Below are 26,209 nucleotides of genomic sequence, written 5' to 3' on the forward strand. Positions count from 1 at the left end.
CCTTTGAGGTGGTCCTGTGAAAGTGCTTACGGAAACGATTCTAACGTCGATCGATCAATTGGACGTCCCTATTTATGATTAATAAAAAAAAAAAAAAAACTGCGAGGAATGAAAATAAACAATGTAGCAAACCAACTCTATACATATAGTTTCTTTGATTAAATTCACTCTCACATAGTTCTTTTCAGCAAAAACACGTTTAATTAATGATTTTTTAAATTCGAGACATTTTTTTTAAATGTCAGGGAGAAAATCACGAGAAGGTGCATTATGCACCCAGGAAATAAGCTTATAGAGAAAAATAAAGATAATTAAGATCACCTAAAAAATTTAAAACAGAAATATTTTCAACCAACTCTAGAATTACGGTCAGTGTATACGTCACGTCGTAAAATCGGAACGACGAAGAAACGATCCTGACTTCCTTCAGTACAATTTAGCGTTCAGAAATTTACGAAAATTAGAGGGAAGTTTCAAATTTCAGTTATTACTACCTAACCAATCCGCCATCTAATACTTTTTGGGCGTACAACGCAGAACATAATATGAACATCAAAACTTATCCACTGAACTTACAGTCAGGAAACTCAGACTTACAAGAATTCGCTCGACCGAAAAGCATGGACTCACTCGAAAAGAACATGGTGGATTTACGGAAAGCGTATAACATGTTACAAGGGGCAAATTCAAAAGGAAGTAGACTTACACCACTATCGGACCGCATTTTACGATAACGAGCCACGATTTCTAGCTCAGCGCGTTCTGTTAAACTAACACAAAGCGTTTTAAATAAGCCAGAAATAGTATAGCTTCTTATTGCAAAATGTAGTTCATTTCGTAAATACATGATCAGATGACCCACTGATACGGTTCCGAATCATAGCTTTCCAATTTTCATAATCAAAGAGTAGTCTCTTTGAGGCGCAATCTTTCAATGCTTTCACGCAGCAGATGTTCGACTCAGTGACCCTGAAAGGCTTTTGAGAGTTACAGCTGGTGAGTCAAGGCGGAAAGCGACGGATCTCTTTCAAGTTAATTCATGTGTTTATCCTTATTTTAATCCATACAAGAGACACTCGTTCACTGTCACACACACACATGATGATGCGCCGTCAAACACAGCGCTTGATCCCTATTACTCCAGTTACCAAGCACAGAACTAGTTAGTTCTGGAGCGTCAGGTGCCTGTCGAGTACGCACTTCAAGAGAAGGCTCCAAGATTTGCCGTCCTGATTCTCGAGTAGTCACTTCGTTAATGGGACACTCATTTCAAGTAACCACAAGCAAGGACTCTTCATGTGGGCGTATTTAATTCGAAAGGTACTATATCCATTCTGACAAAAGCCCTGGGATCCGTAAGAATACATGCATTACAGAGCTTATGTCACAATGGGCATAGCTCCTTTTGAACTAAATGATTCCGTTTTGAGTTTTCGAGGGTTCGTGCGGGGGTGAATCCTATTAATGTCGCCGAGTCGAAAAATGGGCAATGTGCTTTCTTAATTTTGTCAAGGCTCTGTGCTTTTGTGCTAAAGAGGATGAGCATTAATCCGACCAAAATCGAGGAAAAAACTAAAATTTCAATCAAAAGTACTAGTATAATATTCTATGTGCCTAAAGTGTAACAAAGTGCTCTTTTGGCCATTCTGGTGACTGGATAAATTATCAGTAAATTCATTGAGTAAAAAATAATACCAATATTTTTAAACAACCAACCGATGTTATCGCTGAAATCTTACGCTATAAATTGCCTCCCTCACATTGAGTCTTGTCCTCAGCGCGATAAGACACCACCTAGGAAACGACGCACGGTGGATCGAGTCCATAGGAGAGGTCAGACAAAATTTGGAAACTTTCAGAGCTTATACTCCGATTTTATACAAAACTTTGAGATTTTAAAGGTGATTCCATTGGTTTCCTTGTAAAATTTTCTTCTGGAACCACCCCTCATAATTTAAAATGTGACGAAATAAACATAAATATTTGCAGTTTTAGTTAGAAATTTCATGTCCGACCTCTCTGATTGTTTCGATCCACCGTGCGACGCTTTTCTTTCTTGTAATGAATTTGATTTTTTTCTCAGTACGTGATCACGCGTAACATGCTTGGACAAGCTGCGACCGTCGATAAAATATCCCTCCCAGAAATTGCAACATACGATCGGAACTTCAGCCACGACCGGTTGAAAGGGGGACCCGAAGGAGACACGCTTGAAAGAAGTATGACAACATTATCGTAAGGACGTGACGGATTTTATCCGATTATCTGGTATTCGCAGTTTCGGGACGTCGCGTAATCCTTCGCGAAGCAAAATGGAAACGCGTCGAACCACCTGATGTAATCCCATTCGATGCAAATCGGATTTTTGGTAACGTGCAGGGGACGCGCGGTAAGGGGTCCCTCCAGGGTGTGAAAAAGAGTGCGGACTGAGTGGTTTTGCAAGCCCCTCGCTCCTGGGATTTCGCAGGTGTGGTCCTGACTCCATTCGAAAAGACGGAATCTCAGTATGAAAGGACTTGATCAGATTTAGTGATTTGTAAAGTAGCTTTAACCATCTGAAAAATTTGCGAGAGGCGCTTTCTGGCTCATTTTGCAAGTACTAGATGGGTCATTAGTTTTCCTTTGCAGATGTGTACTTCCGTATGGATTGGTCAGAAATGGTCGCTCCAGGACAAGCATATTTCCCCCCGGATGTTTCCCGAACATCGTGCTGCGTTCATCCTTGTCAAACTTCTTACTTTGTCAGGAAAGATCCTTGCGTGGATTTTATTTTCGGGAAAAATCTCCCGGGATTTCGGCCATGAGAGGGATGATATGTCCGGCGATGGGGATTTGTCCACACGAGGCGGGAATATATGTCCCTGCGGGGGGGAGGAGGGGGGCATTATTCGAAGTTCGGACACAAGAAATGGTAGTTTTATATTTAAAAAAGGACTGCTGGCTCATCTGTAAAAACGCTCATGCATATGCATAGGAAAACTAATAGTACATACCGACGGTGCAAGTCGGCAATCACATAACTCGGTTTGCGACGTCGCAGACTTCCTGTCATACTTTATTTTTTAAATGGAAAACTACTCAACGGCAATTCTTTAAAACTGTCATGATTTTTCTTCTCAATGCGAAGAAAATTCTGCAAAAACTTCAAGAAATAATGTCAATTTGCTCTCCTTTAAAAAAATGACGTAGAGGCGGAGATTTTCAGACACCGCAAACGAGTTATGTGATTGCCGACTTTCACCGTCGATACGTTGTTTCTAGATTGAGCTAAAAATTGTAGCTCCTCATTTCTAAATGTTGTCCAAACAAGGCCCTTTTTCTCTAAAAAGCCGCAAATATGTCAAGATATAAGAATGCATAAAAACAAATAGGGCGCTTGGTTACATAAGTGGCAATCTCCATTGCCCGGTATAAAAAGTATGCAATCATATTGATTTTTATGTGATCATTGATATTCGAGAGCCAACCAAAACGCCTAGCAGCTTTATAAGTGCGTTCACACAAAAAACATGAACATGAAAGCTCGCTTGATCTTTCGACGTTAAGCAATAATAATCGCATCATTTCTTTACAGGGCAGTACTGCCGTCATAAGGAAGAACGCCGCATGAGCCTTCGGACGTTGCCATATTTCCCTCAATGAAACCTAATTTTTCTGAGAAAAGGTTTTTTCGAATTTGTCAGACAATTTTCTTTGCAATTTAATCTAAAATATCTGAAAATGTCAAGCAAAAAAACGCATAACTTTCCTTAAAAAAACATCATGTATTATCGGGGGAAATTTGGCAACTCTCGAATGTTCATACGACGTTTTCCTTAGCACGGCAGGATAAAGATCGCCGATATTGCAACTAGGCGCTTCAAATAGCGAACGGGCACAATGCTCAAAGCTCCAAATTCGCGCACATCGAATAGTTTCTCAACGATCGAGCATCCGAACAGATGAAAGCGACCCGCTCGAAGACACACGTGTGAGCATGTCGTCGCTCCTCAAACATGGCGTACGGCCCTATCTCGATCTCTGCATGAGCCCTGCTCCCCGTATAACTTCATGCTTTCTAAGGTTCATGTGGATATAGAGATACGCCCCTACGGAGGAGCGACGATGTGACAGAAACTAAGGACTGCCGGACGGATAACGCACTGGGGCGAATTAAAATGAAGATTTCTCACAGCCTTCAACGCCCCTTTTTTCGGCCCGGCCGAGCCGGGCGGCCTCCTAGATAAATGGTCTAATGATCCGCTGCAATTAATTCAATCCTCGCCGGCTCGTAGTTGACTTAGTACAAAATAATCTAACTAATCCCAGGCCTCTGGAGCCAAGTCACTTGCCGCTCCCGTTGCGCAAGAAGTCGCGGAGATTGGGAAATCGTCCCCGTCGCACATCAGTGGCGTAGAGTCCCTTTATACTGAGAGTCAAGACAATGTGAATCAATTTCTGATTGGTTCCCGTATTCTAGGCCTTCACAGTGGCACAAACGGAAATAAAGATTACATTTTCCCCAATTTAGATGTTGCATGTGTGAGGAATTTGCGATTTGACTGTTGATTCTTATGTGAAAGTTCGCAAGAAACACGATGGTGCCACTGGTTTTCTCTGAAAGCAACTCCCAAGCTTTAAAATAGCTCTCAAGTTGAGGCCAAAATGGAGGGTATATCCCACGCTATCCTGAGAGTCCACCTCTACATCAAGACAAACTCTCCATGCAAAGATAGGGAGCAAATACATTATCAGGGTTGCCGTGTTTTCAATTTTGGAGTTCCCAAATAAAGTGGCAGCCCTGTCAATGTATTTACTCCATATCTTTGCATGGAGAATTTGTCTTGATGTAGAGGTGGACTCTCAGGGTATAGGGTGGGATATCCCCTACATTTTGGCCACAACTTGAGAGTTTTTTTTGAACTTGGGAGTTGATTTCAGAGAAAGCCAGTGGCACATCGTGTTTCTCGCGAACTTTTACGTAAGAATCAACAGTCAAATCGCAAATTCTTCACACATGCAACATCTCCATTGCAAAGTTTATAATCTGGAATGGACCGAGGAACTATTGGGAAATTTACAAAAAAAAAAAAAAATTCAAAATTCGGCACACATACTAAAAATTTGACTATTGATCAGGTATTTGACGAAATGTCTGATTTGACGATTAGTTAATAACATATTATATGGACCACATTTTGCAATGAGGGATTATAATTGCTGACTCATCCATAAAAACACTAATCTACATAAGGAAACGAATGGCTTCTCCGTTGTTTCCAAAATAAGCCCGAATTTGTAGTTCCTTATTGTAAATTGCAGTTCATATATTCTTGGTACCTGAAAGAGGGACAATTGAGTGGCTTGGCAGACAAGGCACATAAGTGCAGTTGTTGCTATTTCAAGAAATACGTGTTTGAAGTTTCAAAATTACATGGCTCCTTATGACGGAATGAAGGTTCAAACTGAATTATTGGTGCTTAAAAATTAGAATTCGGGAGCGTATTTTTCACAGAACATGCATTCAAACTAGTCTCACTTGAAATCATTAATACCTCAATTTTTTTCAAAAACTGCACTTATGCGTCTTGTCCTCCAAGCCCCTCAATTAACTCCTGGTCCTCGTCGCTCATGAAAATCAAGTCCAGCACAATACTTAATAAAATTCAAAGATGAATACCTGAATAAATCACTCGAAAGGCAGCGAAAACTATTATTCATTCAACAGTTCTACGTAAATCGAGACACGTTTCGGAGCACGGCCGTTCAATTGCCCTCAAATAATACCCGATAAAATAACCGGAAAATAAGCGAAAAATGCATCAACTCTTACGTAACCCGAGTAGACTCGCGGGAAATAATCTATCTTTCTTCTGCAAGAAGTCCTCCGGAGACGCTTCGTAAGCGAGTTAAGTCGAGATTAGTGAAATTGAGTTTTCTACGCGGAAGTGCTTTCTTTCATTGAAGCAGGTAAGGTGCGTGCAGTTTAAATTGCTCCTGAGAGGGAGCACAAAATGCTTTCATTCGGACGTATTTATGCTAAAAGGAACTATGTGCATAGGTTTTGCGTGCGACTTAGTTCTTTTAGCGTAAAATGCGTCCATTTGTGAATACTCTCCGCTTGAAAGAGGGACCTCGTAAACCTTTGATCCGGTTTTTTTACTCAAAACAAACCTTTCCCGCGGTGGTATTTTCCGATTTTCGCTCACCTCCTTTAGTTGTTGATCCCACCGGGGTCGAGATTTTACCTAGATCGTCGATCGCAAAATTTGCGAGTACAGTGGAGAATGTAGATTTTTTATTGCATCATTCGAGAGTGCTTAAAGAGCTGATTTCGCAGTGTTTTTTTACAATTTTGCTCCGATATGGGAAAAAGTAACAAAAGGGCCTTAAAAGTCAATCGAGTAATATTTTGGAACGGGGTTTTATTGATGATTTTTGCTTCTTACGAGTACTTATGGCAATGAAACGTGGAATTATTAGGAATGTCCTCTTTTCCAGCTTTTTTTAACTTAACTTCTGATATTTTTGTAGGCGGTTATGTTTTACTGTTTTTAACCAAACGATACATCAAAGCACTATCGAATACGATCTATTCAACGGAACACAGATACGTGCCCATCTGGGTGGACTAAGCGCGACTAATCTAAATGACGTCATAAAATGGCGTCTGCAAGAAGAATGTGCTCTCAGTTGACAGACGTAATTAAAAACCCCTCGAACTCATCATCAATTATTATTAATTTGGAGAGGCTTTCGCACTTTCTGTCAACATTGCGCACGTTTATATTCGAAACCCTCCGTCTTCCGCCCCTTCACCCTTCATTTAAAAATGAATCAGTAGAGGTAGATGTTGAAGGTACTTAAATCTTATTTTTTGGGTGAGTCTTGAACCCTGTAAGAATGCCTGTATTCTGTTGCTCATCAGATAAATCGAAATTTTTGGTTTTTACACCGACCGATTTCTTTAAAAATGAGACGCCGATCAAAGTCTTTCTTATTTCCCTATAATTCCATACTGAAAAGAGACTGTGTTTTCAGTTTCGCAGTATTCAAGGGTGTAATTCGCAGAGCTGTGCATTGGAGGCGCTTTTTTCTGAAATTATAAGTTTTCTGTGCAGTCAAGATTGAGTGGGTTAGGTATTAAAGCCTGGAGAAACGCAGTGAATGAATTCCCCTCTTAATTTTGAGCATTATCATAATCACCTAATATCTGTACACAAGGATGGCTCTTGGAGATTTTTTTCTTCAATGTTTTTACAGGAAATTATGACTTTAGAGTGTCTTCAGTTACTGCAGCTATTTTTTTACTCGACTTTTTATGAAGATACTGAAAAATAACTAAAAGAAAGCTTGCGCGAAGCCATATCGCATTGTTGTTAACCCACGACGTAAAGACTTTTAAATAATTTCGTTTTTAAATTTTAGTATAGTTTCTCGCGATTACAGAGGTAGAAAACTGTACACTGAAATACAAATAAATTGGTTCTTGCATGTGAAAAATAAAATTATAGCACAAGTCAGACCAAATATTTGGGTCAGAGATTTAATTCGGTCGGTAAAACACAGCCTTTCAAATCATTAATTCAGAAGCTAGTTTCAGCCATGGCAACGAGATATTTCCCCTCGCAAAGGATTCAAGGGCCGCACAGAGAAACAAACGTTCAACTTTTCTCACTTCACACTAGCGGTCATTTTTTTCAATGTGCTTTTTTCTCACATTTACGTGGAAAAATACAAACTTCCCTTTTACCAGCCTATCGGTCCCAGACGTTTCCAGGCAATTAAATTTATACAAAATAAAAACGAAAGAAAAAGAAGATCCGAACTTCGCTATGCTTTAGTGGCTCTAACAATGTAGTAGGCACTTATTCATTTATCGACTCACAGTTCTCTTCCCGCGCATTTCCAATTTCCTGAGGAATCGTCAGGGCGTCTTCCGGTTGAGTTGCTGAGACGAACGAAAGAAAGAGGAAAGTTCAAGAACCGAAGCTTTGACGAAATCGCTGTTTCCTTTTATTTAATTAAAGTCACGCCCAGTCCAACGAAACTTTACTTTTATCAAAATGTGAAATTCACCGTGCTGAATCCAAGAGGGTTCCCTTCCGGCACTACCGATAAGTCAAAGATTTCCAATTAATAAATAACAGGAGGAAAGGAGAGCTTTCGTGAGGATTGTCGGATAAAAAAGAGGGAAAATTTCGTTTCATGGTGCCAACTCCTGATTCCGTTTGAACTCGAATCGAAGCAGCCATTGCTTTTTCACTCTAATTAGTGGATCAATCCAGTGGCGTGGCGTGTTTTGCGATCTATCGATATGTCCCCATTTGAAGCTGTGGTAAATAATCGATTATTAAGGTGTTCGCTGCGAACACCCTGTTTATCGATCCTTTTCCATAGGTTTAAATGGCCGATCAATCGATATATCGCAAAGCACGCCACGCCACTGGATCAATCCCCGCAATGGTTTCGGGTACTAATCCTCTAGCAGGTCTGTCTGGTCATCGACAATTTTGATTACTAATCCAAAAAATTTTGCATTCTTAGAGATTAGTAAATCTTAGATATTTGAAGAACAACTTATCAGCCAAGACACATAATAAAATTACAGCTTAATTTGGGGATCTGCAAAAAAATAGAGGATAAATAAAATTAAAAATAACCAGAACGTTTCGAAATGTTTCAATTACATCTTAAATCTTTGAGTTCTTTGATCACTTTATCTGAAAGGCGAAGTTGCGCATTTATTTTCATCTGCTTACAGATTTGCAGGCTACTTCATGCAGTATATCAATAACCAAAATTTAGAAATGCAAATTATAGTGTCTAGAATTCAAAAGGGGCGTGTATCCTGAAATGCGACATAGCTAATCTCCACTAGTATGTTATTTTTTTTAAAGAAAGAGCATTTTTCAGCGGAAAAATCGGGATATATTGCAATTTTATCGGCGATAAAATCGCTAGGATCATCAACATTTGAGCGATTATCCTCGATCTTATCGGAATAAAATCGCGATTTTATCGCCCGGCAATTTATCGCGATATTTTCGAAATAAAAATCGCAGATACGCGTTTTTGAAGTTGGAACTTGGAGCGTCAACATGACAACTGAGGATTCTCGGCGGAGGTGGAGGAAAGCTCTGAAAAGTTGATAATTCAATCCTCAAACGCGACGCGACGCGAGGGTTTAACTGCTCGAAGGAGGTGAGTAACATATCTCTCGCTCGAGGCATTCAAAGCTTCTCCATGCATCCTTGTGAACTTTATTCTTTCAGAGCTAGCTCCGGGCCAACGTTTCATTCACTTTTCCACTCCAGGATAAATCTTCCCAAGTGTGGAACCATAAAAAAATCAGACCCATGTAATTGAGTCTATTGTTGAGGCAACGCCGAGTCCGCAAATCCAAAAACGTATCGCGGATTTATTTATCAAGATAAAGGGTGTTCCCCGGAATATATCTATTGTTGTTGTCGAGTGCAGTAATGAAATTAAATTATGTCGTTGTCCAAAGTGCGGAATCACGTATCTCCGTTAGCGACGATGCAGACTTCCTTTCATACTTAACTTTCTCCTCGAAAAACTGCGGTCTACGTAATTTCGCAAGAACTCTCCTTTGATTTTTCCTATCTTTGATTCCTCGATTTGAAAAATCTCGTTATTCCTTCGTCTGAGAGTGCTTATTAATCTGAGTATTTAGCATTTTTTAAATAAAAATATTAAAAAAATAAGGAAAATGATTTTATGAAAAAAAAAATGCTGCCCTGAAAATGAAGAAAAATGTAAGCCCAGAAAATGTAAGCCCTTGAGTCGCCAACAGGCGAGGTTTTATTTTAACAAACGATTTCCAGAAAACTAGATTTTTAGTCATATCTTTTCCATTAATTGTTTAATTTAGTGACCAAGAATATTCCCAGGTCCAATCACCTAGTACTTTTGAAAATGGAAAGGAGTATCAGAAATTGAATTCATCAAATAGACACCTGCAAATTCTCCATCGCGACCGCTTTTTAAAGTGTGGGATTTTTTATGTACAAGTTTAAAAGCATTCGTCGTTAGTATGAGATGCAATCTGATTTTTAGGGAAAAAAAAGAGAGAAAAAATTAGAAATTAAAGCAACATCAAGTGAACGTGCCGGAGGGAGAGGAGTGCATAAAACACGTTTACCTACTCGTGTTGGATACATTTTTTGCAAAAGCCCTGTCAACACTACTAGTAAAATTTCACGGAACTTTGCGCGAAAGTTAAGTTCCGTAAACCTATCTCTATGTGAACAAGGTCCTCCATTTATAAGAAATGAACCAACAAATTATGAAAGAACAAACATATATGTGGTTTAATAATTCTAAATTCCGCCGCCGCTGCGCCGCGCTGATCGCACTGTGATTAGTACGGATGGTACGCGCTGTGATGCGTGAAGTATTCCTACAGTCTTGTAGGCGCTATACGTTTCACGTCAACCGCTCCTGACCTTACTGTGTTTGGCGCAATACGTGAAGTATTCATGCAGTCTTGTAGGCGCTAAAATGTGTTACATGCCGATCGCCGCGCCGAGGGCTTGTCTTTCTCATCTCAAGTCCTCGTCATCATTCCTCTCTGCGTTGAGCTCCAGGCCAAATTGCGTGTTTAGTTCCTCTCTTCACTCTACTAATTAAAGATGCTATTTCTTGTATCGCCGAAAACCGACAAAATTAGAAATTACTCTACTCTCAGGAGAGAGATTTTGTCCCCTTTTCTCATTGATAATTTTTTTTCTGAATCCGATTTTTTTATACCTACATTTAAAAAAATTGCAAAATTTGCCGCCATGTGGCCACCCCCTTAATCCGGCCCTGACCTCAGGAATGCTTTTTATCGATTTAGGTCATTCGATATCGATTCATCAATCGAGCCGCTGCACGTTGATTTTTGATTCGTCATTGAATGATCCTGATCGATAAATCCCTATCTCAGCAATGCTTTTTATCGATTAAGGTCATTCGATATCGATTCATCAATCGAGCCTCTGTATATCGATTGTTCAATCGTCATTGAATGATCCTCATCGATGAATCCCTATCTCAGCAATGCTTTTTATCGATTAAGGTCATTCGATATCGATTCATCAATCGAGCTTCTGTATATCGATTGTTCAATCGTCATTGAATGATCTTCATCGATGAATCCCTATCTTAGCAATGCTTTTTATCGATCAAGGTCCTTCGTTATCGATTCAACGATCGAGCCGCTGATGAAAAATCGAACAAGTAGTGCAGGGTGAAGATTCATCTTGGCATCAATGTACATCAGTTATCCATTCCTGCTGTTTTGGTTTTTGTTTACTTTTACCTATTCCGTCTCTTCTCCGCCTTTTATTTGTCCGGCTGTCCCATCTGAAAGAACAGACTTATTTCAGATTCTATCTCATTTATCTCATTGTCGGTCGGGGTTTGCCTGCTGCTTTGTTGCCGCTCAGCGAGTGAAAGCTTGCTGTGTCGAAATGGTTTCAGGTCTTTTGGTCCGATGCAAAGAAGGCCACTGTCAAAAAGTCTAATTGTTTTTGCTTCCTATTATTTGGACTACATTTTGCAATGGAGCTCTTACATGTGTTAGGAATTTGCGACTTGAATATTTTTTTTTACGTAAAATTCGAGAAAGTTTTTAATCCGAAAAGACGTCGAGAAAAATACTTCAAATGTTGAATGTTATAGACACTTAAAACATCAAACACCTTTTTCTCTTCGCTAAAAACAACCCTGTTAGTGAGTAAAACATGGTACCACGCTGACGCCAACATAGTATCAACATAACATTAACCTGGTTCCAACATTGCACCAGTTGGTCATATTGCCTGACGGTGGCCAATTATGATACCGAGCATGATAGACATAATTTTTAATGCCTACATTATTTGATTTTTCATCGATGTTGATTTAATTTCAACGTCAACATCGTACCCTGTTGGCAACAACATGACCTCAACATGTTACCAGCATGATGGTTTTTAGTAAGGTTCGGATGAGAATCGTTACCTCTTTGACCGACTCTGTCCATTTGTTCCGGGGTGGCGCACCGCACAGTAGACCGAGTCATAGGAGAGGTCAGACAAAATTTGGAAACTTCAAAAGCTTATAATTCCGTTTATACAAAATTTTGACGTTTTAAAAGTGGTGTCATTGGTTTCCTCGCCGTAGAATTTCTTCGCCGGGCACCCCTTGGTATTTAAAATGTGTAAAATGCGACGAAATAAATATCAAAATTTGCAGTTTTAGTCAAAAATGTCATGTCCGACTCTCTAATTGACTCATTCCACTGTGTGGCGAGCTGAAACATCGAGGGTTCCGAGTGGAATCGAAAGAGAATTCCGGGAAAAGGCATTGAAATATGTCGGGTGCTCCAGCGACGAGGGAAGAGGAGGAAAAATAAAGTATACGTCATCGGAGAGCCGGTCAGCGTGAAACGGAGATCCGCGAAAGCTCCGGACAAATTGAGGCGATTACTCAAAGGCCCTTTATCAACGAAACCGCAAGACTCGAGCTTGCACTTAGACGAGGTCTCAAATACCATGCAAATGCAGCTCCGAGCCGTCAGCGTTTAACCACCTTGTCGCGCTCGCTCGAATAAAACGACCCCGCGCCCCGCCGAGTGAATGAGAAACATTTCTCTAATTCCTAACGATTCATCCCTCGGTCTTCGAAGGGATGCAACACGAACCGCTTGATGGGTCAGTTGTGCTGGTCACGGAATCGTGATTTAATGCTTGATTCGTGTAGATTAGCTAAAAATATTGAGCTCCGTCCAAACAGCAACTTTCTACGCGTTGCAGGTCATTTGCACAAATTATTGTTTTCTTTAAAATATTGACATTTGCACAAATATTCATAATTATTTATTTTTGGTAGAAAATAGCAACGCTTAATCGACAATTATGAAAACGTTGCGTCCGACTAGTAGCGCTCTTATTCAGTATCCTTTCAGTCATCCACTGGCCGCGTAACATGGCTTTTCGTACTTCAGAAACTACTTAAACAAGGAAGCGTGATACCGAAAACCATGTGTACGTTTCCAAGAAATATAAAGATGGTAATAAATCCTAGAGTGTGTTGTGCGAACATGTGCGCGGTCAAAGCTTGATGGACCTTTCCCTCCCACCTTTGGGCTGCTGAACGGTAGACGATGACACAACGCACGAACATCAAATGGTGCTGAAATATTTCACAAGCACTTCAAGGTACTTTTTACCTCAGGCCCTCTGTTTACTTCCGAAACCTAGTTGAACTCCAAGCGGAGACCTACATGAAGTTGAAAATCTACCACAAAAAACTTAAAAAAGTTGGTATTTTTCAATCATCTAACACGCTGCGTTGCCGCGTCGTGCAATTTGTGCAATGACCATTCCTTTTTTTCGTGCAAATGCCCACTTTTTTTGGTCATTTGCACAAAATTTGTGCAACTGACCATCAACCCTTCCTACGTTCAATATAAACAGAGATATTGGGCTTATTCGGTTTATGACGTCATCCACCGCGGTAGTGGCACCCTTGGTTTCTTCCACCTTCCTTTCATCCGATTTACACGATGAGTAACCAGTACCGCGAGTACCGCGGTAGTGACACCCTTGGTTTCTTCCACCTTCCTTTCATCCGAATTACCCGATGAGTAACCAGTGCAAATGTGTGTTTCCCGGACTGACGAAAGCAAGGTCACAAAATCGTCATTAACGCAGGTCACATAATCGTGTTTTGGTACACGGACTTTTTGTCCACTTTTTTTACGTCCACAGACTTGTCGTCCACAATTTTTACGTCCACAGTTCTAAAGCCCACGCTATTGTTAAGTCCATTACTTAAACGTCCACTAAGTTAAGTCCACTAAAATTAAATTCAAGCGTCATATATTTACAAAAAACACATTATATTTTCCAGTAGTACATATTTCTTTTGCATCAGTTTAAAAGGGAATAATCAATGCAGAGAGGGCAAACATTTCAAAATCATGAGTTGAAAAACGCTGACTCCGCGAGTTTAAATATTAGAGCCTAACACAGAGCGAAGCGGCGTGATAGCAGCGCAGAACGCGCACTGGCGCCTACAAACCTAACGGGATACTTCACGCATTGCGCGACGCGTGAAGTATCCCGTTAGGTTTGTAGGCGCCTATGCGCGTATCACGCTGGTTGCCTGCCGCGCCGCAACGTTTTAAGCAACTATTTCGCGTCAGAGGCTTTGCACAGTATCCTACAAGATTGAAGGCGCACGAAATAACTAGTTAAAGAGGACTTTCAATTTTGACTGCATCTGTTACTGAAAAATGTTTAATTTGGCATTGGAGCGTTTCCTAGGCTCCCGCTTTGGTTTTCATCTTATCATATCCGTACAGTGTACACATGAACATATGTTTTTATCTGCTCTTAGAGTCTGTTCTCTTTCATGACTTGATTCATGAATGAAATGTTTTTAAGAATGAAGGAACTCTTCACCTCTCTTAATTTAAAAATCTAAATTTTCGTATATACTCCCATTTTCAAAATTCTCTGTAAAGACGTTAATAGCCTGTGACGTTGAACGTCTTAAAATATACTAACTAACTAACTAACTAGTAGTAGTATGCATTTATTTTTGAGGTGGTTCCTGTCATTTAAATGAGAAGAAAAAAATGTGGACATAACATGTCCACAATTTGGACAATTTTGGACATATTCATGGTTGGACATTAAATCATGTGGACTTAATAAAGACTGGACTAAACGTTTAGTGGACATAAATAGCGGTGGACATTTATTTAATGGACGAAAGGTAGGTGGACATAAAGTCCTGGAAGCCGTGTTTTAATGCTTGATTCTTGTAGATTAGCTTAAAATATTGAGCTCCGTCCAAACAGCAACTTTCTGCGTTTAATAATAACCGATATATCGCGCTTTGAATAATTCGGTTCATGAATTTAAGATGCCCCGCTTTCGGGCTGAACAATATGATGTCATCCGGCACCAATCGAAAGCCAGCATGGGTTTCAACGACTTCCGCCAAATGCCTCTCTTCTCCTCGCATACGGAAACAATAGGACTGTCGAATCTTCATAATCAAAGAATTGAATTTCATCCATGTCATCTGTACTGAAGAGGCAACAATTCCACGTTGTAATATAAGTTTTATTTTAACAAATATCGGTGGAAAATGAGAGGATATAGCGATTTGACTAATTCAGTACTTCACTGCCATTATGGTGAAACCACGATGATGTGGCAGGAAATCTGCAACGTCACAAACAAAAACGTGTGGTTTTGCAACGTCCCCATCAATTATATGAAAAGGACACGAGAAAAGTGTAGAATCTCATAAGATAACTTAAATCAAGAGGAAGAAACTGAGATACGGCCCAGGCCAGGAATTGGATATATCTTAGATCAATTAACTAATTGCATCGAAACTCTCCGAGTCAAAGAAGGGGGGCGGGACGGGGTGCATTTCGATTTGTGACACGATGACTGAGACTCCTCTAACTGGAAAAACGCTGGGAAAGTAGCGTGGTAACGTCCCGTTCTTCATCGCTCGTAGCTCAGGCGCTGTTCTTGCAAGTTGGCAACACAGTTTTCTTCTCCATCTGAATGTATGTAAAACAATCGATCGTTGGTGTGGCAGCTTTGCTCGCTCGAAAATCGATATTTGTAATGGATTTAAATTGAATAAAAACAGTATTGCCTACTTGGAAAATCGCTACTGATTACATACAGGGTGTACCGAAGCTAAACTGGCAAGAGAGAGTCACATCGATCAAAGTAAGAAATTTTTCCCTTCGTAATTTGTTTCGAAGCGGCCCCAGTCAAAGCTTCGCCCTATACGATGGAACAAAACACAGCAGGTGGAACATGAAATTCTTTATCATTATTGCGAATGTTGATATCTTTAACTTTTGAAACTTTGAAAATTTGAACTTTAAGGAGTGCTTCTAGAAGAAAATTGTATGAAACAATTAATGAAACCGCATTAAAACTTCTACAGTCTGTACTAACCAAGATACAAGCTTTCCAAGCCTGTAGATTAATGTCCGACGTTCATAATTGACTCGCTGCTTTGAGCGCATCCCTCTCCAAATGTTTAAACTAATCATCGTTTTTCTGAATTTCGGTAACGGTTATGAACCGACATTAATAGATAACGGTTTATCCCATAAATTGTGGCACTGAATTCACTCATGGCCTCAAGAATATCGAAGTCTTAAGATGAAGGGGAATTCTCGGAACTCTAGGATATTTTAAAGCATAAAAAACACTGGTTCTCTCTCCCTTTCATACCGTGAAACCCTATTCACCGTATACTACCTTTAAAAGTTCGTTTGAAGCCAGCGCTAAGAATTATGTACTTAGCCACAAGCAAGGCCTTGTAACTTCGGTTCCATTTTCGAATCTGATTGATAGAGCCTAATAAAGACGCACTGGGTCACATTAAGTTTGAAAAAGGTTAGGATTCAACTAGTGCTGAATCCCCCGTTAAAAATTCAAGATCGAGATCATATACATTAGAGGGCGAAAACAGTCGTTAAACTTTGACCTTAACATTGAGTCCAACTCAGAATTAAAACTTCAAACTTATTTTGCTCCGCTCAAACTTTATGTGACTTGAAGAGGTTTACTTTCACAGGAAAAGAAATCGCCATGAATTTATTATCGTTCTTGCTACTTTAAGATATTTTAGTTATTTGGATGACACAAACATTTCAACTCCGCGAATGAGCGTGAAGTATCTCGACTTTTGAAGGCATTTTGATGATTTGGTGTTTTCATTCTTCGCGGTTGGACAGTCACAAACAGCTTTGGCTACTTTAGGATACTTCAATTCTTCGGATGATACAAATATTTTAACTTCGCGGATGTAGCGGAGTATCTCGACTTTTGAAGGCGTTTTTGTGATTTGATGTTCTCATGATTCGCGGTCGGATAGGCACATTTAGCTCCGATTATTTCAAGATATTTCAATTCTTCCGATGATACAAATATTTTAACTTTGCGGATGTGCGTGAAGTATCTAGACTTTTGAAGGCATTTTTGTGATTTGATATTCTCATTATTCGTGGTTGGAAAATCATGAGAGGAAAATCATCAATGGAGCGTTGAGCAATTGCTCAACGCTCCGGTCATATCATCATTGAGCTTTGACCTCGAAACATAACTTTTACATTACAGAATATAGCTGCAGTAGTGCAGGGTCTCTGAAGTATATTGTCTCCGCTCATAAAGGAACTCCATTACGACCCATCCGAGGTTAGACGGCCCGAGCTCGCCTCAAATTTTCTAAACTTTAGCAAAGGCCACACTTATTAGTGGAGAGGTTTCGCGATGAAAATTGCTGACACGAACTCTGAAAGCCCTCGCCGCTGGTGTGGGTTTAGCGATGAGGAGTCTGGGTCCAAGTTGGGCTGTGCGGAGACCGAGTTGTAAACAAACATAATTGGGTCAATGTTGCGGTGCAACGGTCGAACGTTGAAAATAATCTCGAAAGGAGCCAAAATTCCGTGCCGGGGATGAAAATGACTTCCAGTTTCCGCTGCCTAGGAGAAGGGGGGAGGCACTCATGATCGCCACGGCGCGCAGAGTTGCCGCTCAAAGTAATTAATCCTCTGCAAACAGCAAAATTGAAGTACAGTATACCAATTTCTTCGCTATTACTTGAAAAAGCACAAACTCTCATAAAACATTAATAGTTGAACATTGAGGTGCAATTTTTAAATTATTATTCATCGCAATTTTTAATGAAGTACCTGATGAAATGATTTCATTTTTAATTCAAGTATGAGTTTTAAGACTTTTTAATTTAACTTTAATCTATTAAACCTAAATAAAATTTTGAAAATCATTAGTTTTGCTTAACCTACAATTTTTAAATCTTAACTTTCGCAATTCGCATCAGCTCTCTGTGGGCTGCTCATCCTGACGACTTTTGTATTATTTCAGCACTTTGGATCCACCATTGCGATCAGATTTTTTTTTTTTTTTCAGTAAAGAATCCCTGCAGTTGAACGGTTGATTGGACCGTGAACGGTAGTCTGCGGTTGAATCAGTCAATAGCTCAGTACTTAGTTGAGTCACACTTTGTCGTATGATTTTCCAACCACGAATATAATGAGAATATCAAATCACAAAAATGCCTTCAAAAGTCTAGATACTTCACGCACATCCGCAAAGTTAAAATATTTGTATCATCCGAATAACTAAAATATCTTAAAGTAGTAAGAACGATAATATTTTCATGGCGATTTCTTCTCCTGTGAAAGTAAACCTCTACAGTGCTTTCGAGTGGGAGTCAGAAGAGAGAAGTCTAAAAGAAGTGGGCGATTTTTTTCTTTTTTTCGGGTGGGGAATTTCTGCAGCTTTTTATGTTATAAATTTTTTCGTCGTGTTCTGATGAAATCTTTCCCTGTTTTACCCATTTCACATATCTGAACGGAGCTGAATGAATTTCCCTCGCAATTTCAACATATAGCATGGAAAAATACTTCATCACTATGGATGCTAACGAAATCGTAAAATACTAACTTTTCCAGAACCATTATCAGCTACTTATCCGGTGATAATAGAATATAAATTGCAAATGTGAGCTTTTTGAAAAACGAGATATGTGGCTCGGGAGTTTCACCTTAATGAGCTAAATGAACCACGTTTAGCAACAAAGAACCAAGCCACATCAGCTATTGCCAAAAACCGGGCAATTTCATTTTTTTCAAGAGAACATTTAAGTGGATTCCTTTGAACATTTTGAGGAATTGGCTTCGTACTATGCAGAAAATTTACTGAAATTTGCACAAAAATCCACACAGCCGTTTTCTCGTAAAAAATTGAATCGCACAGATACAATTGGCAATAACTGACATGGCTTGCTCTGCCATGCTAAGCAAGAACGCCATAAATCCATCAAGATTTTCCCACGTTTTTTGGAGCTTAACACTTTCTAAAATAAAACCTGTTTGACCCATGCACCTCAAATGTTCAGGTTCAGTTCTTGATAGTATTTGCGAAAGCATTCTGGAAAAACATCGACCCAGGGTGCGCAAGTTTCAGGCTATGATACATTGTTTCCAAAAAATTTAAAATTGCATTTACGGCGTTTTTGCGTTGCACGGCAGTAGCTTGGCTTGTTTCCTTTTTGCTTAACGTGGTCCAAATAACCAGCGGGAAATAGAATTCTGCGGATTCTCGTAAAAGAATCACATTATTGGGAGGCCCCTGCTATGGAGCAGATTTTAAAAGCGCACATCCAGGAGGGAAGACGTGAATGCGCGTGATGATGTTCTTGTAAAATTCGGGTGAAAAATTAGGGGCGGTAAAAAATGGGGTGAAAAACCCCGGGCAATAAAATCGGGGGAAACGACACCGCTGGAGGCGCGGGCGCGGGAGCCAACTAATCCAGGATTGAGGATCCGCAGGTTTGATTGTCCGTTCATTTGAGCGCGAAGTTTCGAGCGGTCATCTTTAAAATTAATGAGTGTTTTCCGACCTCCTTCCACCCCCTCCTCCTCTGCTTCCACCCCCTCCCCCTCGCTCCGCCTTTGAGACCTCACACACTAGCCGCGACCACTCCCCCTCAGCGTGATAACCGTCTCTGAGATATCCACTTCCCACCGAAGCTTTTACATGTCCGCCTTTTTAGCGCCCTTTGCCAAATTGAAAAACGAAATTTCAAAAATTAAATTCGACGGAAACAATAGGTCACGTGCAGTGCACAGTAGAGTCCCTTTATACTGAGAGTCAAGACACACACACCCCCCTCCCCCCCATGGAGTCACAAACAGGAATAAAGATTACACAAATTGGCAGTTTTTCGTAATCTTTGATCGGCTCATTCTAAAATTCCTTTCTCCGTTCCTTCTCTCATTCCGTTTGTTCCTTGTCGAACCCGTTATTCCCCGGTTCACTCCAGATTATAATATTTGCAATCGGTGAAAATGTAATATTTATTCCCGTTTGTGACATTGTGGAGGCCTAAAATACGGGAACCAATCAGAAATGGATTCATATTGTCTTGACTATCAGTATAAAGGGCTCCAGTAAACAGCAGAAAAGCAACGCGAACAAAGAAATTTGAGAATAAAATTGAGTATATTTTGCAATAAGAGACTAATCTTTCCAGCTCATCCATAAGAGGACCAGCGTTGATTCTAAAATCGTCATTTTCTTCACGAAGGAACGTAAATAATTTTCACCAGGAGAAATTTTTGACTGAAAATTTCACTGATATTTTTCTCTGATCTCGTGCGAAAATCAGAAAAATTTTCGATAAAAATTGCACAGGGACACTTTGTAAAAATTTGTACATTTTCTGCAAAGTACAGAGCAAATTCCTCAAAATTTTCAAAGGGATCCGTACAAACGTTCTCTTGGAAAAAATAAATTTGCCCAGTTGAATTTGACAAAAGCTTGTGTGGCTTTGGTTCTTTTCTGCTGAAAACGGCCCATCGCTCGTAAGTGATTTCTCTGTAATGAATTTCGACCCGTTCGCAAACTACTCGTATCTCACCACACAAATCTTAGTTCGTTAGAGATTGCCAAATTCACCGATCTCAGCGGTAATAAAGTCAAGGTGTAAGGCGAGAGGAGGCTGGTGCAGCACCGACCGCGGTTCTGGAAGTGTGCCGCCAAGGTATGGCTGCACGGGGTACTCTCCTTTGCGGTGGCGGCAACTCACGTGAAGGGGAGTGCACGGTTAAGAGGGTCGTGTTTCGGAAAGGGGTGCGGGGGAACAGGGGTACGTTTACATTAATCGAGGCTAATGCAACATATTAACACATCGTGTGACAATAAATTTAGAACAGTTAGGGGGTCGCAGACTCGCGCAGTTGCCACGATCGGTGAAATAATATTCGGCGAAATAAAAAGATCCTTTAAGGTGATTTGGATTGCATTTTGCAAAAAGGAACCACTAGCATTGCAATTTTGCTAAGATTGTGCAACTTCTTTTGTCTTGGAGGAAAAACCCGATTATCCATTAATAGTTTCTATTTTACTCGCTAAAAACTGTAAATTTAAGACAAAAATTACCATTTAAATTTCATAGTTTTTCACGATTTCCGCAATTTTTTGCAAAATATGAAGTTGCACAATCTTAGCATCATTGCAATGCTAGTGGTTCCTTTTTGCAATATGCAATCCACTTGATGGACGCCATATTTTGTGTCAAAACGACATGCGATCTATCGCATAGATTAGTTCCATTTTCTCAGCTACTTGCCATTTTTTTCGAATTTTGAGATTTCAATTTTGTTGTTAGGAGACTGAAGATGTACCAAATTTGACAAAGAAATTCAATGTAATAAAGGCATGGTTTTCTTAGAGGAAAAATATCCCATTCGATACTTATATCGAAACTGCACTCGAATGCGATATTTTTTCTCTAAAAAAAACCAAGCCTCAAATTGAATTGAATTTGTCAAAATTGGTGAGTGAACTCTTCAGTATCGTGACAAAAGAAAGGCGATCTCAAAATTCGTGAAAAATGACGAGTGGCTGCAATTATGGAAGGAACTGATGCGATATATCGCACGTTGCCCTGACACAAAAAATGGCAACCATCGAATCACCTTAAGGTGCGAAGGAACCACCGAAAATAGAGTAGTCTAGACGCACTAATCTGTGGGTCATCAGTCTTGGGCTGAGCGAACACGGGGAAGGGGCGTAGCTGCGAGAAGTTGATCGATAAAGATCGCCGCGGATTTCGAGCTTGCTGACTGGTTATGGAAATTGATAGGCAAAGCTGTAGACAACGAAGACAATAGAAAATGGAGGGATTCTATTGGTTGAAATGGCTGGTCGGCTAAGAGGAAAAAGGATGGACTCACTATTGATAAGACTGCTCCAGAGCTCCACGCCGAAAAAAAAGGATGCTGATGTAACATATATATATATGAGTCGCTTTTATAGCGCTCTTTGGCGCTGTGCGACGCCTAATCGCCACAAAGCTCGGTCTTCCCACAGGTCATCAGGGAGTTGACAATCTCTTATCTCATTTAACACCCCCTGTCGCCAACCTCTCACTGGGCGTCCCCTACGTCTCCTCCCAGGAGGAACCCAATCAAGCATCTTTTTTGGCAGCCTCTCTTCCGTCATCCTATTGACATGACCATGCCAAACAAGTTGTTTGGTCATGACGTCGAACACGATGTCATTTTCGACTTCCATTATCTGACGCACTCTATCATTACGGACCCGATCTCTCCTAGAAATTCCTGCTGACCTTCTCCAGAAATCCATCTCCGTTGCTCTTAGCATATCCTGTGTCCGTTTCTTCAGCTGCCAAACTTCACATCCGTATGTTAATATACTTTTGACTACAGCGTTGTATATCCTCCTCTTGTTATCTTTGGAAATCCGCTGATCCCAGAGGATTCCATTTAACATCGCTATAGCCTTCCTTGCTAAGGTGTTCCTTTCCCTGATAGCTTGATCCGTCCTTCCATCCTGGGTCAACCGCACTCCCAAGTACTTAAAGTGCTCGCAGCCTTTGATCTGCTGCCCATCCTCCAACTCAATGCTTTGCTGATCACCGCCAAAAGTCATCTTCTCAGATTTGGATATGCTGACTTCCAGACCCCACTTCCGATACTCTTCTACTAGCTTGCGCATCATGTATTCCGCGTCATCTTGATCTTGAGCAACCACCACCTGGTCATCAGCAAAGCACAGAGTAAACAGAGTTTCGAGATCACCCAAGGGGACACCCATACCAGAGCATTTCTTTTTCCATTCTTTTAGCACGCACTCGAGATAAATTTTAAATAATGTTGGCGACAAACAACATCCCTGTTTTAAACCCTTAGTCACATAAAATCCCGCTGACAACCCCCCATGGCACTTAACTTTGGTAAAACTCCCTTTATAAAATCGCTTAAAAAGTGTGTAACAACTCATAAAACGCTAAATTTACCGCCACAGCAGTTAGTTTTACATCTTGACATCGCTAAAGTAACTGTTTCAGCGGTTAATTCAGTGTTTCGCGAGTTGTCGAACACTTCTTTCAATCCAGAATGTTAGATCAGCTTCTTTTTTTTTTTTGTCGGTCCTCGTCCTGTTTGTTAATCGCTAAAGTAAATTGCGATAATCTATCAATTTCAATAGTCAGCCTGCACGTTGGAGAGGAAAATTAGAATTACTGACGTCACATTGCTCGACGTGAAACTTATAGAGTACTCTTTTAAGGAGCTCATAGGCACTCGATTCCATGAAGGCTGTTTGAGGCTCAAAAATGGCTGTAACTTTGGATTAGAGGGGGTCTGCCAACTCTTGCACCTTATCACCTGCTACAAGTGCCATGAAAAAAATCCACGCGGAAGAATTCTTGCTTGTTTGTACTGCTCACAGTAGGACTTAGACATTGATTAGACACGTTCTATTTAGCTGATTACAAATGAAAATTATGGTCTTGTAAGCGAATAAAATCGACTCTGTCATTTTAACCTAAGTCTGTTGACACGGGTTACAAACCTGACAATTTTGATAACTTTCCAACGCTTGTCATTATATCGCGCACTCTGCGGTATAATTGGTATAATTAAGAGCTGAATCAATGATCGTGGACTTAAAGTGAAGCCAGACGAAAAACCATTCATAACTAATAAAAGATTCTCTTTCCATGTACTGTACGGCGGTTGTTTTTCTTCCTACCCTAAAAACTGAAGGCGAAATTGCAGTATGCAGAACTTCTATACTCCGCCACGTCGTGTCAATTTTATGTCCCCTAAATTTTCAGTCAGAAACGCCTTTGCAAGATGGAAATGTTAATGGGTAGATTAAAAGGGAAGGGAGATAAGAAGAGAGCGGAAAAACTGTGAAACGGTAGCAATAAAGTAAATACTGCTCGTGGAAATTCATCAAAACAGGGAAAAAAGAGAATAACACTAATGCAGTATTTGCAAAGAAGGAAACATTTCAAATGTGTGCTCAAATCCAATTAAAACGCAATGAAAGCGAAATAAGCTTTGTGCAGTTTTTATCTCCGGCATGAACATTTGTAATGCTAATATTTTCGTTTTTGTCGATTAATACTGTATTGCCGGTTCACGTTGTCATGTGCAGATTTTCCAGGAATGGCCAATGATACTAATTCGAATTCTCGGGGGAGCATGCCCATCTCGGCCTCTTGAAAGCTGGCGCACTCATGATTAAATGAATAACACTGAAAATAAATTAAATGAAAATAAATAAAAGGCCATTACTAATAAATTTAATAAAATAACATAACGCTCTATGAGGCACGCAAATCCTAGGTCCATTGCTCCTTGAGTCTTAGCTCATTTTGATGGCCAAATTGCAAAACCACGTATGTTCATTGCGAATTTTCAAAATTTCAGCTCCTAATTTGATTTTTAGAAAAAAAAACAAGCCAACTTAATGCCCTAAAATTTTAACTTAGTATTCTACTTCATAATTGTAAAGAGGACAGGGCCGGATTGAGGGGGTGGCCACATGGGCCGCGGCCTATGGCGGCAAATCTATAGAAGGCGGCAAATTTTGCAATTTTTTTAAATGTAGGTATAAAAAAAATGGATTTGGAAAAAAAAGAATTACTAACGAGAAAAGGCGACAAAATCTCTCATTTCCTGAGAGTATGGTAATATCTAATTTTTTTCGTCTTTCAGTGATACAAGAGTCAGCACCCTCAATTAGTCGAGTTAAGAGGGAAACCAAACACGCAATTTGGCCTGGAACGGCGCGACTTAGAAAGAAATGATGACGAGAACTTAAGATGAAAAGGAGAAACCCTCGGCGTGGCGATCGGCATTGAACATATATTAGCGCCTACAAGATTGCACGAATACTTCAAGCATTGTATCAAACACAGTGCGGTCATTGCGGTCAGCGTGAAACGGATAGCGCCTACAAGAATGCATGAATACTTCACGCATTGCGGCAAACACGGTGCGGTCTGCGCGGCGCGGTGGCGGAAGTTAAAATCATTAATCCACATTTATATTTGTTCTTTCATAATTTTTTCGTTTATTTCTTAGGAATGGAAGGCCTTGTCTACACAGAGATAGGTTCACGAAACTTAAATTTCGCGCAAAGTTCCGTGAACTTTTGCTAGAAGGGTTGCCAGGGCTTTCCCAAAAAATGTGTTCAACACGAGTAAACGCGTCTTATGCACCCCTCCCCCGCTGGCACGTTCATTAGATGGTTTTTATTGATGTTTCAAAACGAATGAGAAGGGGGTGGCAAAATACTGGCGGCCCATGGGCGGCAAGTAGGTAAATCCGGCCCTGAAAGAGGATATAAACTAATTGGTCGTCTGCAAAGACTCCTCATTTTAACTTTCATTTACAATATATATCTTTCTTATGAAGAAATTGAATATTCCTATATTGGAGAAGCTTACAATAAATCAATAGAATAAAAACTAAAAAGAACAAGAAACAGTATTCCGCAGCTAACCTAGAAGAAAAATCAAGGAGGTTTTCAAAAAATCGCGTTGACTAGTTTTCCAAAGAAAGAATAAAGTGTGACAGGAAATATGCGACGTTGCAGTCTAAGTCCGCGGTTTCGTACTTTGACTATCGATTTGGTCCTTGAGGCCTATATTCGTCTAATTTAGCATATCAATAGAATACAATTTTTTAAAAAAATGTCTGCTAACCCGAAAGAAAAATCAAGGAAGTTTTCAAAAAATCACGTTGACTAGTTTTCCAAAGGAAAAATCAAGTATGACAGGAATTATACAACGTTGCATTCGAAGATACGCGGTTTCGCACTTTGACTATAGATTTGGTTCCTTGGGGCATAAATTCGTCTAATTTAGCAACTACGGGAGGGCGGGAGGAAATACAAGGGCGAAAATACCTCGGTAATCTGTGTGTCGAAATTAAACTCAATAAATCTCGCGATCGCAAATGAGCCAACGAAGCCAGGATCAAGGGCGGTCCGGGGGACCAGGAGGGTTATCAGCGGGGGGGGGGGGGGGGGGGGGAGCACTCTTTTGGGAAATAAGTTCGACCCGGATCCCAGATCTGGGAGATTCCGCTCCAGAAAACGACACGGCGGCGTGGTTCCCGATGTCGCGGCTTCTGTTCCCTCTCTCCCGTAGGAGTGGACCTCAGTGGCGATCGGTGGCGTGGCGTGCTCCGCGATATATCGATTGTTATGCCATTTAAACCTATGGAAAAGGATTGATAAGCGGGGTGCTCGCAGCGAACACCTTGATAATCGATTCTTTAGCATAGGTTTAAATGGCAAAACAATCGATATATCGCAATTCACGCGGTGGCGATTCTTAAAAA

General features: G+C 40.3%; 2 protein-coding genes across 2 annotated transcripts in view; one reads left to right on the plus strand and one right to left on the minus strand.

Moving 5' to 3' along the window:
- Nucleotides 1-26,209, minus strand: part of LOC109038250 (uncharacterized) — a 250,480-nt gene that overhangs the window by 204,218 nt on the left and 20,053 nt on the right. The gene's annotated exons all lie outside the window — the stretch shown is intronic.
- Tat (Tyrosine aminotransferase) overlaps nt 5,828-26,209 on the plus strand; it is an 80,851-nt gene continuing 60,469 nt past the window's right edge. The window contains exon 1 of the mRNA XM_072299749.1: nt 5,828-5,949. The gene's annotated coding sequence lies outside the window, so the exon portion shown is untranslated. The remainder of the gene's footprint in view (nt 5,950-26,209) is intronic.

The sequence above is a fragment of the Bemisia tabaci genome, chromosome 4 (genome assembly GCF_918797505.1).
Source record: "Bemisia tabaci chromosome 4, PGI_BMITA_v3".
In the NCBI taxonomy this organism is placed as follows: domain Eukaryota; kingdom Metazoa; phylum Arthropoda; class Insecta; order Hemiptera; family Aleyrodidae; genus Bemisia; species Bemisia tabaci.